We start from the raw sequence: 14,061 nt of genomic DNA on the forward strand, positions 1-14,061 counted from the left end.
TACAGGTAAGTGCAGGTAGTGAGTACTGCAGTAGTGATATTGTATCTTACAGTATATACAGCATTATAGACAGTGGAGATACAGTATATACAGCATTTAAGACGATGGTGAGCAAATATACAGATATGTACATGTGTATGTATTAATAAATAATGTTCTACACAGAGGTGAAGCTGCCAGAGTAGACAGAGGAGTGTGTATGTATAGGTTGAATAGATATAATAGAAAAAATATATACATTATGTTTATGTACAGTTATAAATAGCGTACTCAGAGCAGCATGAGCGGAAGCCAGTGCAAAAGGAGCAGAAAACAGTGCATATAGTATAGAGATAGTGCATAGAGTACAGGTAGTGCAGTGGAGTGCAAATGAAGCTAGCGCTGTGGTGGGGAGTTCAGCAGGGTCACAGCCTCATGGAAGAAGCTCTTCCTGAGCCGGCTGGTGCAGGAGCGGAGGCTCTTGTAATGCCTGCCAGATGGGAGGAGGGTAAAGAGTCCATGGTTAGTGTGGAATGCATCCTTCATGATTCTTTTCGCCCGACCCAGGCAGCGTTTGGTGTAAATGTTCTCGATGGTGGGCAGTTTGGTGCCGGTGATCCATTGGGAAGTTTTCACCACCCGCTGGAGAGCTTTATGGTCTGCTGCGGAGCAGTTGCCATACCACACTGAGATGCAGTTGGTGAGTATGCTCTCAATGGTACAGCGGTAAAAGCCCACCAGTATCTTGGAGCACAGATGAGCTTTCTTAAGGCTCCGCAGGAAGTAAAGCCGTTGCTGTGCCTTTTTGGTGAGGATGGAGGAGTTCAGGGAGCAGGTGAGACTGTCAGAGATGTGGACGCCCAGGAGTTTGAAGCTAGGTACACGCTCCACTACAGCACCGTTGATGTAGATGGGGGCGTGTGCTTTGCTCCTAGCACATCTGAAGTCCACAATGATCTCCTTGGTCTTCTGAGTGTTAAGGGCCAGGTTGTTGTCTGCGCACCACGCAGCCAGGTGCTCGACCTCGTCCCTGTAGGCTGTCTCGTCGTCCTCTCTGATCAGGCCTACCACCGTGGTGTCGTCTGCGAACTTGATTATGGTGTTGGAACCATGCACAGGGACGCAGTCGTAGGTGAAGAGGGAGTACAGGAGAGGGCTCAGCACACAGCCTTGTGGCACGCCAGTGCTCAGAGTGAGAGTGGAAGAGGTGAGGTAGTCGAACTTAACAGACTGGGGTCTGTTAGTCAGAAAGTCCAGAGTCCAGTTGCGCAGGGATGTGCTGATACCAAGCTGGCTAAGCTTGGAGATCAGCTTGGAGGGAATGACCGTATTGAATGCTGAGCCGAAGTCAATGAACAGCATTCTGACATAGGAGTTGGGACTGTCTAGGTGGGTCAGGGCAGAATGGAGTGCCATGGAGACGGCGTCCTCTGCAGACCTGTTGGTGCGGTAGACGAACTGGAGGGGATCCAAGGTAGAGGGCAGGCAGGATTTGAGATGCGATAGAACCAGTCTCTCAAAGCACTTTGCAATGATGGGGGTGAGTGCAACTGGTCGGAAGTGTTTCAGTGCCGTAGCAGTGGAGTGCTTTGGCACCGGCACGATGGTGGCAGTCTTGAAGCTTGTGGGGACAACTTCCTGGGCCAGGGACAGATTGAAAATGTCCGTGAAGACCCCAGCCAGCTGCCCTGCACAGACTCTGAGCACACGACCAGGTATTCCATCTGGACCAGCTGCTTTCCGTGCATTCACCCTGCTCAGGGTGGCGCAGACATCAGAGCTGGAAAGTGAGAGAGGCAGTTCACCAGGGGGGAGATCCACTTTGAGGGTGACCTCCTTGTTTTCCCGATCAAAGCGAGCGTAGAAGTGGTTGAGCTCGTCAGGTAGGGAGGCTGAGCTGGATGGGGGCACAGTACTGGGTGGTTTGTAGTCTGTGATGTTCTGTATGCCCTGCCACATGCGCCGGGGGTCCGAGGAGTTGAAGTGCTCCTTGATCCTCTGTTTGTATTGGTATTTTGCTTTGGAGATTCCCCTCCTCAGGTTGGCCCTGGCTGAGCTGTAAGCCTCCCGGTCACCAGACCTGAAGGCTGCATCTCTGGCTTTGAGCAGAAGGTGAACCTCACTGTTCATCCAGGGTTTCTGATTGGGGAAAGCCCTGTCCACACACTTGTTGATGTAGTCCAAGACAGAGTTCGTATATGTATCAATGTCAGTCTGAGAGTTTGTGGTGGCATGGGCAGCAAACACACTCCAGTCTGTGTGCTGGAACTGGTTCTGAAGATCAGAGTCAGCATCCTCAGAACAGATCTTGACGGTCCTCATTGTTGGTTTCACACGTTTGATGACCGGGCTATATCTAGGAAGCAGGAACAATGAGAGATGATCAGACTGTCCCAGGTGGGGGAGGGGAGTGGCTTTGTAGGTGTCAGCCACATTGGTGTATACGTGATCCAATGTTTTATGTCCCCTTGTGATGCATGAGACATTCTGACGGAATCGTGGAAGCACAGTACGCAGATTGCAGTGATTGAAGTCCCTGGCAACAATAAAGGCCCCGTCTGGATGCAGTGATTGAAGCTTGCTAATAGTGGCACTGAGGTCTTTCATGGCTACTTTAGTGTTAGCATCCGGTGGTATGTAAACTGCAGCAGCAATGATGCACGAGAACTCACGAGGTAGATAAAAGGGTCTGCACTTAATAATCAGATATTCCAGATCAGCAGTGCAACAAGTGTCAGCAATGGTAGAGTCAGTGCACCATGATTTATACACATAGATGCATAAACCACCACCCCTGCTTTTACCTGTTGCTACTGCAGCTCTGTCAGCCCTGAAGACCGTGCGCTCCTCTAGTTCCACCACGTTGTTTGGGACATCATTGTTAAGCCATGTTTCCGTGAAAAACATGAGGTTACAGTCCATGAGCCTTTTCTGTGTTAGGGTCCAAGTCCTTAGTTCGTCCAGCTTGTTCGCTAGAGATCGTACTTTGGAGAGGAAGATGCTAGGTAGCACTTGCCGGTGCGGATTTAGCCTTAGCCTGGCACGCAGACCTCCGCGCTTCCCCCATCTTTGTTTACGGTCTCTGCGCCGGCGCTGGACACTTCCGGACGGGATGAGTTGTCCTGTAGACTGCGGTGTCCTTTCCAACTCTGGTGGTAGTTCGTCGAAGTTGAATGGAAAGTCCAAAACTATGTTGGTGCACCGATTGTTGATATCAAGAAGAGCCTGTTTACTGTATGTAAAGTTCGCGTAGCTGAATCGAGCGAACACGTAGTAGACAACCAGATAAATTAACACTATTTTGCTAAATCTGGTGAGACACTGAGCCTCGCGTTGTGCACGCGCCGCCATCTTGGTCAAATTCTCTGAGTGTTTCTACATGTTCGTATAGGTCGGGGAACAGACACAGTCTAAATATAGTTGAACCTGAGTGATGACTCTTTGCAGCTAGCAAACGGTCAGTTTAGCCTGCTTGTCTGCTCCCTGGCCTTGGCTCTGGATTGTCACAGATTAACTGTTCTGAGACTATGCACTATGTTGCAAGAAATGAGAGCAGCACCTTCCCGAGTGGGATGGACACCGCCCCGCCCTAAAATGCCAGCCTTGCCCTCAAAACTATTCCAATTGTCTATAAAGCCCACATTATTTTCAAAGCATCACCTGGACATCCAGCAGTTCAGTGACCATAACCTGCTGTAAGCTACATCACCTCACCTGATTGGGATGGGGCCAGAGCATATTACTGCATTGGACATTGCCTTTGCTAATTTACACACCTCTACGATATTACTTTTAGTAAACTCTGATTGACGAAGGCATATATCATTACCTCCTAAAAAAAACCCTGTGCTTACTTAACACTTTAAGATTGCTTGCTATGTCCGGCGCCCTTACAGCTACCTAAGGCTGTTGGTGCCCCTAAAGGTCTAGCGACTTTCACGTGCCGTAGAATGGAACTCTTTCAGGTTTCTCAGCGGGTGTTTCACTGAGGAGGGCAAACCTGTTTGACACATGAAGCGGGGAGGGGTGTTTCTCTGGTGGGCTATCCTTAGCGTTAGCTTTAGCTTTGCACTTATGCCGCCAAGTTGTCGCTCCTTTGCCCCGCTGTGAGGGCTCTAGTGCCAGAGTCGGGAGTTGCTAACTCTGCCTGAGCCATTCAGATTTTCCTTTACAGGAACTAGACTATTCTCACTCTCACTAAGCCTTTCTAGCATCTGGATGTGTACATTTAGCACAAACAGAGCTGTTACTAATGACGGATGAAGAATGGCTAAACATCCTGCACTTGACACACTGAACAAGCTGAGTGTTTGTCATAGTGAGTGTTTGACGTACCTTAGTCGGAGATTTGATTGGTATTAAATTAGGTGTTGCTATTTAAATTAGGCAGTTCACTCGTAGAGCAGCAGCAGAGTCGCGCAGGAACAAACTGGAAACTGGAAGTACGTCATTAGGCTAGATGTCTTTCACAGGATTAAGGATTAACCCTAATACACAAGAGATAATGCATTAAACTAAATTTATTTTTAAAAATTAGAATAGATTTTATGTAAACAACACCATTCAGAAAACATTTGATGAATTGTAAACATGGATGGCTGTATTTAACATATGTTTTAAACTTAAATTATGGGGAGCTCCATCTCACCTTCACAATAGCATAACACAAAATTTAATAAACAAGTCTCAAGCACCTGCCTTAATAAACAGTCTCAGGCACCTGCAAATACAGACTGAAGCAAGTTCTGAAGTCCAAGTTCAATAGACTGAACAAGATCCAAACAATTAACAGCTATGCCCTCCCAGAAAAAAGCTACTTTGGAAGAATGATCCAATGGGCCTTGGAGGAGATGCAGAGACTGGACCGAATAAAGGAGGGTAAACTGATGAAAACTGGTGACCATGCATGGAGATCTCGATCCCAAAGCAGACATTCAGTCTCTATGTGACCTGATGCCAAGGAGGAAGAGGCCTCCAAAAACTGAGACAGGCAACAGAGCAGAGAAACCCTGAGTATACATGGTCCTTAAAGCAAGATTGGGGCATATTCTAGGAGGACTATACAAGAAACCAGACAAAGGGGCCAAGGCCTGGAGGAGAGATCAAATGGAGGACGCCATCAGAAGTTGGAGAGACAAAACCCAACATGGCCACTTCCAGTACCAGGTATAGGAATGAAGCAGTGTGGAGAGGGCATTAAGATGGATGAGGGAGGCTACTCTCAAGGCATCAACAGCAGCTCTTATCGCTGTAGCACAGGACCAGGCACTGAACAGCAAGACCCATAAAGCAAGAGCACGGAAGGCCACCTATGACTCAGTGTGTCCACTGTGCAAGGAACAGGATGAGACAATCACCCATCTGCTGGTTGGATGCCAGAGGATCACCAACACCGAGTACTTGAAGAGGAACAACAACGTTGAAGCAGTGGTGCAAAGGACCATCTGTGAGCAATACCAGATCTCAGTACGTCAGAAGCCATGGCTGCATGAAACTGGACCAGTGACAGATGATGAGCAGATAAAACTGGAAGATCATGAAGATCCCTGCAAGGCGACTAGACATCACAGCAATCGACAAGGAAACCCGAAGAGCAATGATCATCGACGTCACAACTTCAGATAAAAAGAATGTCTCAACCAAAGAGTAGGAGGAATTCAACAAATGCCAGGACCTGTGACATGAAGTGCAAAAGTAGTGACTGGAGCCCTGGGCAGCCGCTCTCCAGAACTAAAAAACAGCTAAGATGTCTGCTTAGATCTACCATAGAACTGATGGGAACTCCAAGGCCCAGAAGGACAACAACTAATACAAGGAAATAGTCATGTTGAACTAACAAGAAAACAACTACAACATCATCATAACGTTAATTTCTGGGGACCAAATGACACTTTGGCTGATGAAGTCAAAGCAACAGTAGCTCTCACCCCTCCGCCAACAACGTCTGCATGTCCCTGTTCACCAGTGCTGAATTTATTCATGGAGAGTTAAATCAGATCTGAGAGAGCCTAAAAGGTTCTTCTCTGGTCAGCAGGGCTCATATAAACTCTCTCACGGTTAATGAAACTCTGGCACACTTTAATTTGCTAATTAGAACCAAACAAACAATCAGCTAATCAGGGGAGAGCTTTCCTACATACAAAATAAAAGGTACTGATGTGTTATTGTGATACAGTGAAATGAAAACGGAAGTCATGTTAATGGATACTGTCAAAAGGGATTGTGAAAAATGGTGACAGTGTGATGGACTTTGTTCTAGTCTGTTGGAATCTTAAGGAACTGAGAAAAAACACAAAACATCAAAATACTTTTTAAATGTCTCTGTAAAAGACATGTTGGAGGAAGTTTAATTTAAATTAATAAATCATTAAACACTGGAATATTTGGTGAGATAGTAGATGTTAGAACACATAGAATATACAGTGCTTACATTGTACCTCTCTCTCTCTCATGCTGGAAAAAGGCCAGACTAAATGTATCTGTTTCCTTGTTTGTTTAGCAGTTTATAGGAAGAGCTTTTTCCAGATGGTCGTTGAAAGGTTTGATTATATTTGAAGATTAGGGAACAGAGCCAAATCATCAGCTGCACAACAAAAAACCTGTTCCCAGACAAATATGCTCTGAAGATTTCTGTAACGACTCTTAACATAATAGGCTTTTCTGTGAAGGGCGTGAAATGTACGTTTGTGGGAATGTGCCACATACATCAGAGCTGTGGAAAAATACGCTCTGGCAAAAGGAGTGATTGAGTATATACCCTCTCAACAATTACATACTCAGATACTCCACTACATACGGATGTTAGAGATGTTCTGGTTTTGCATTATGCTAGATTATACTTAGTTATAATGAATAGTTAGTTAATGAATAATTAAATGGAAAGGAACTCCACAGACAGGCTGGGATCTGCAAGCTCCACATAGGCAATTGTTCAAATGAAATGTAATGACAAAATGAACATAGCCTTCCATATTTGAAGCTGTACACTTGGTGAGCTAAGTTGAATCCAGTAAAAATAGCTGTCGTACAAGAGTTCATAATCAGGTACAGACTAAACATTAGCATCAAGTGTTTATACTTACTGCCTCTTCAAAATGATTAACGATTAGTGATTAGTGGTAAAACAAAGGAAACAATGCATTAAACTGCACCCATAAAAAAAATAAATAGATTAGACTATGTGTAAGCAACACCATATGAAATACGCTTAATGAATTGTAAACTTGGATGTTTGTATTTAACATATGTTCTGAACTTAAAATACAGAGAGCTACATCTCATCGTCACAATAGCAAAACACCGATTGTTAACTTCCGTAATAAGGAACAGCTTACACATTTCTTCAATAATCAACATATGTGCTAAAAAGAATGGGATCATCTTGTTGCCCCTTGCACCCTGACTCCTCCTTTTGGAGTATTCATTCCTCTGAAAGTGTGTTACTGTTTGAGCCAAATGTGTATTTTCATACATCTGTTACCTTAGGTCCAGGGGCAATGCCTGCTATGAGAGCAAGCGAGAAAAAAGACCAACCTGCAGTCTGTAATAAAAGACACTGCAGATTAATTAAAGGAAAAAAGAACAAGTCATGTTCGCTCTTTTTTCTGAGGTAAAATACATCTTTTTGATGTGTTGTTTGTGTTTGTATAATATAGCCATACAACATTGCAGGTTGATAGGAGTTAAAGCAAGCCCTAAACCATTGCCTCTGGATGACCTCTCTTTAAAAGGTGGAATTTATTCCCAAAGACCTGATTCTCAGGCATTTCTCATGCTTTATTCCTCCTTGTTAAAACTATGACTGAGACAGGAAAGAGAAACGTGTGCAGAACAGGTCCTGGTTGAATTCACGCTTGTTTGTGTGTGAGTGTGTGTGGGTGTGTGTGTGTGTGTGTGTGTGCGTGTCTGTGTTGAAGAGTTTCAACTTATTACCCTCATGAGAATTTTTGGGACTGTTTTAATATCAAAAGCTAACAGATGCGAGGGAAGTTTATCTGAGAGAGAAGTCTCATTGATATTGATGTTTGTATTGCCTCATGTGAGGATTTGACAGATCCAGACCCAATCGCAGACCCACTGGGTAAAATTAGATTTATTAAAAAAAAATCAGAAATCAATCTCAAAAACAGTCTAAAGTCTAAACCAGAAATCCAGAGAGCAAACAAATCCAAATCATTACGCAAAAGATAGGTCAAAAACAAGGTACAAACAAGGTCAAAGCCAGTGATCCACAGGGCAACCAAATTCAAAACATTAGGCAAAAACAGGTCTAGGTAAACACAGTCAAACCTTCAAATCACAGAAGACAAAACTCACACAGACAGCAGGAAGAACAAACGGTCTCAGTCTGAGAAAGAACAGGAACAAACACAGGACTTAAATGCACAGAACAATTAACAGTAGAGACAGACTATTGGAGGGAACAAACCAGGTAATAATAGGGATCAGGAGTACACAGGAACAAAGAGAAGCACATGGCAATACCAAAACCAACAAAAGCACAAGGCATTAAAAAAAACAGAGTGGCCAGCAGGGCGGCCAAATTCCCCAGTCCTGGGAGAAGTACTGACAGCCTCTGAAGAATTGCATAAGCCATAGTCTTCTGGTATAGCACTTTGATCTCTCTCCACAGCTCTTTCGAAAAGAAAACTCTATTACAGATTGTAAGCAACTCTATTACAGATTGTCAGAAATGTTCATAGTAAATTAGAAAGGAATGCACCAAAAATGAACAGAAAAAAGTAAAACACATACTACTACTACTACTACTACGGCCACTTCAACAATTACTTCTACTACTACTAGCTATTATTCTTCTTATTATCATTATTATAATTTTTCATGGGAAACAAGGGACATTTTGGCCAGAAAAAGTCAAAGGGGCAATGGCTCCCACCCCTCTGCCAGAAACATCTGCATGTCCCTGTTCACCAGTGCTGAATTCATTCATGGAGAGTTAAATCAGATCTGAGAGAGCCTAAAAGGTTTTACACTGGTCAGCAGGGCTCATATAAACTCTCACAGTTAATGAAACTCTGTCACACTTTGTTTGGTTCTAATCAACTACTTAATCAATTAATCAGGGGAAAGTTTTCCTACATACAAAAGAAAGTAGTGATGTGTTACTGTGATACAGTGAAATGAGAACGGAAGTCATGTTAACCGACATACCAGGAACATGTGGCACAAGGTCACATGTACTGTGTAGTGACCTCGTCTCCGCTACCCTCTGCTCCAACCATTCGGCGCTCAGCATCACTGGTCTACTCACTGGTCCAATCATGTTTTGCACTTGTTTTTTTTTTTTTTTTAATCTAGTTTGCCTTTCAGTGTGTATAAACACCTATGGTTTTGTTCTGTTCCCTCTGTGTGAAATTCACTCTACCTAATGTTCATATTGTGTTTCTGAAACTCTTCCGGTTTGAGAAACCTGTTTTGTAACCTGTGCCTTGTCAGTTGATCATGTGTCCTGAGCCTTGTCATCCTGCTGTGTATCCTGTGCCTGTTTTGTCCTGCCTTCTGTATTCTCTGGTTGAACTTTGCTTAAATAAAATCTAGATTCATCTGCAAATGCATCCAGTCTCACCCTCAGTTCATGTGATTTTTCTTATTTTGTTTCTCCTGTCAGTATTTATGAGGCAATTGTCAAACTTTCTCCCAAGAACACTGTCAACAAAATTGTTTCAATATTTAGTAAGATAAGGTAAGGAGGTAATCTCTCCTCGACACAGAGCACATAGCTCTATTCATTTTGTAAGACTGTGAAAAACACTCTTCCACAGGGATTATCAGCAAAACTAAGTAAAGTAACATGAGTAAGATAGAGAAGACTTTTATGCAAACTCAAGCAACTGTTAAGGAAGCACCCCCATTACAAGAGAGAGTTCTTTAGTTGTGACACAAAAGTTAAAATGAGAAATAAGATTAACCTGAGGATTCAATAAATTACCCACCAAAAGTATGTGTCTGTCAAACTATTTTTTAAAGAAAATTGTCTTATTCTTATGTAAAATGTAAGTTATTCCAAACATAATATCTCTGAGGAGAAAATGTATGTAAATTAAATTACATGTCAAAACAGCTTTCTCTTTTTTTAAGAAATTCTGATTATATAATTTATTTTTATTTATTTTATAATCACAAGTCAAAAGAATGGAGAGTCCTCAAACTTCATCAAAAAACAAACTTGGAACTTGAAGTTCCAGATTGAGGGGCCATTTCTCAAAAATGGTTGTAACCAATTAATCTTAAACGTGCAATTCAAAGTCAGGAATACAAAAAAACAGACCCTCCATGGTTCCCTTTCATTTTCAATGAGAAAATAAGTGATTAAACGCAGCAATTAAAAAAAACAAACAAACAACAAAACAGTGGACCAATCAATTAGCTGTGTGCAAGCACACTACTAAGCACTGGGACGGACTTATTGCCACTGCAATGGAATCAGTGTCATGAAAATGGCGGTGGTAGAAAGGCGCCAGAAATGGACAGGAAAATACTAAGACTAATACTAATAACTAGAAGGGAACTTGGAGAGCGCAGACCTCTGCCAAGGCCACTAGTCCACTCTTCTATGATATTCAAATCTGCAGCTGCAACCACTATATATGTCTGGATATATTTCCAAAACTATTGGAATCAAATGTCAGAGTCTACGACTGTGAAAGCTAATTTATTGTAAGAAACGATTAGTGATTATACACGTGTTATGCCAGCCCACAATAACCTTTAAGTACAGTTCAGTTGAAACATTCAGTCAGGTTTCTACTTTGGTGCTGTGGCCTTGTTCTGTTCTTTGTGATTCAGTGACTTTGTAAATTTGTAAGCATTTAAGGCATCTATATTTAATAATGAAATTTTTCAACGAGCATTTTGAAAGCGTGCAAGCCTTTTGATTTAGGGTAGGCATGGCAATTGCACACTTTGTGAGATTGTCAGTTATTACTTGAACATCTTTAACACTTCGGTGTTACTACTGTTACTTTTGTCAAGTTCAAGATAGAGAAAATCCATTCATTCTGACTGGGAGGCAGGGGGTTCCACGAACTGCACTATTTACAGGGTTTGCTGTCTTTACTTGTGAGAATTTTTCCATACACAGCAATTGCAGGTCTTCAGGTCTGTTCTTTACCTTAACAACCTTATGTGGCCAGCAAACTCTAGATCTTGATGTGGTTAAGGATGCATTCCATGCTGTTATACCCATGTTGCCATATGAACTTTGGAAAATAACACTATGCAAACATTCTGGTTCCACCAGCTGCTTATCAGTCTGTTGATCCTTCTGTCACTTTTTGCACAGAACATTCTTTAATATCATTCTCTTAAAAGGAAGGGTGTTTCTGGTATTTCATGCTTCACTGTTGGAGAGGGTCCATCACCTGTCTCAAATTGATGGATTACTTCCCTGATGCTGGGTCAAACCTCGCTAACTCACTGGCATCCATTTCTAATCAGCATCCAGATTTTGCTTCCTTGTTCTGTAATGCAAGTTGAAGGAGAAGCTTGACAGACGAACAAGCCATCTGTAGCTAATGGTATCAACAGGAGTAGGTCCATCTCCTGTCTCATGTTGATTGATTACTTCTCTGGAGTTTCTGTTTCTAACTTTTGGCATCTATTTCTAACCAGAGAAGAAACTTTGTAGCAGTTGATATTAGGTAGCTCCTCACACCCAAAGCTAGAGAACAGACAAAGAAGACTAAGGTGATGATGAACCCTTCCCCCTCCTTTGCTCTCGTTACTTTGACTGATTGGATTTTTTTCACATGGATTCCTTCACGGTAGACAACACTAGGATGCTTTGCTTCAAATGAAGCAATCAATGGGTCTGTACGACAAAGTGAGGTTACTGGCATATCCAGGTAACTTCTAGTTAAGCTAACTCAGAGTAAGGAGTAAATCTCCTAATGGAAGAGCCCTATGGCTTAATTTTCTTAGCAAAAACAAGCATAGGGCTCTTCTATTAGGAGGTTTACTACTTACTCTGAGTTAACCTAACCAGAAGTTAACTGGTTAAGCCAGATACCTTGCTTCGTAGTACAGGCCCGATGTGTCTTTTGAAGGCGATGTTTGACAGAGGAACACGACATCTGTAGCTAGTTGGATCACGTTTTGCAGATGTTAATAATTAAGAAGGCTACTGGCAGTCAGAACAATGAAGGAGTTATCATAAAGGTCATGGAATTTCTCAGTTACACCCCATTTTTAGGGCTAGAAATTTGAATTTGTGAGCAGAATGACAGAAACACAGGCCACTTCCGATCAAAGTTATGATGTACATTTGTCCTTTCTGCACTTGTTATAATACTGTACCCAAAGTATATAACAAGGTCTCTGGTCAGCAAAATCCAGACAGGGGCTTGTAATACTAAATGAGTGACCAGAGCAGGCAGGTATGATTGAACAGTTTAATAGAGAACTTCAAAATCAAACATGATTCGAGGTTTAAATAGCTGACCCCTCTAGTTCTCACTGTATCTATATGTTCTATTGGAACTCTATCAGTCGTCCTGGCAACTGGGCCACATTATTTAATTAAGTCATATTGCTGTGCTGCATTATAAAACATTTCAACATATCTCATCACATACAGGGCTGTAGCAAGCTTGACAGTAATGGTGTCAAATGGTTTACCTCCATCTTCTCAGATCCTTTTCTCAGAGGAGATTACCCGGTGGTCAACTCATACAATGGCTTGATGATCTGGAAGTGGTCCTTCACAAATTTACAATAATAACCAGGAAATTACATGATCAATCTCAGCTCTTGAATTGTTCATTCTTGTAGGATTTGGCCAGGTCTTTAAATGAGTGTATATTCTCAAGTTCAATGCTGAACTCTTCAGCTCTTCTGAGATCCCTTGAAACTATCAGTTTTCTGGAAAAAGATTGTGCTTCTCTAGGGATAGTTTAAAAAGCTTCTTTCAGATTGGATAACATATACAGTTCTTTCACTGTATGAAGATTTAACTCTTGCCAGGCAATGCAGAGTCAAACTTTCGATTCTTTTGCATTGTCCATTCTGGTGAAGAAATGGGCAATTCTGCCTCTCATACTACACTAGTTAATTTAGAATAAGGATGTGATTGATTTCCCTTTTATTCTGCTAATGTCAACAGATATCTGGTTACCTGTGTGTGTGTGTGTGTGTGTGTGTGTGTGTGTGTGTGTGTGTGTGTGTGTGTGTTTGTGTGTGTCTGTGTGTGTGTGTGTGTGTGTGTGTGTGTGTGTGTGTGTGTGTGTGTGTGTGTGTGTGCGAGTGTGTCTGTGTGTGTGAGTAAGTGAATCATTCAAATTAAATAAAATGTTTTTGTAACTGCTTTGTGCTGTGCGTGATGTGTGATGTGTGATGTGTGCATGAGGTTACTGATGTATTTCGTCCATCATTATCACCCCCATAATCAAAACTTTGAAGTTACATACATTCTTACTCAGTAAATGCAAAGAAGAAAAACCTGTTACACATGTTGTACAGCAAAATTCATCTTCATGTCAAACTAAACACTTGTTATCTTGGTGTCAAATCTAAAGGCGTTATCAGATATGCTGCACCTGCAAAATGACTTTTAATCCTTTGCAGTATGTTGAATAAGTGGAAGAGACTCTCCATGCAAGGTCTTTTGGAGTTCTTTATAAAAACAGCAGATTAACAAACCTCCTCTCCACTCTAAGTGTTATTTACTGTTTTTCTTAGGTCGAGAATAGCAATACACAGGACTGGAAATTTCAAATCCCAGAGTGAATGAGGTCAAAGGTTCAGGTACCAACAACGTGTCTGAAACTGCCTTGTTTCCAGCCTGATATTTGTCATGGTTAAAGTTTTTGCCAATATTATTATCTTCATGAACATACTCGACTGAAGTGGAAAATTGCATCGTACATATGACATGACTTAAAGTTGTAAAGTTGCAATCTTAAAATATCCTTAAAATATGCTGTGAAACTACCAAAGTCCTTTGCCTACTTTATCTCACTCCAGTGGGATATCCCTCCAATATTATGCAATAACTTTTCATAATTTGTAGTTTTCACCATTGAGCTGACTCTCTATTTAGAAGCCACAATATCTGCAATCAAATGG

This window comes from Chanos chanos, chromosome 11 (assembly GCF_902362185.1).
Source record: "Chanos chanos chromosome 11, fChaCha1.1, whole genome shotgun sequence".
NCBI classification, from domain to species: domain Eukaryota; kingdom Metazoa; phylum Chordata; class Actinopteri; order Gonorynchiformes; family Chanidae; genus Chanos; species Chanos chanos.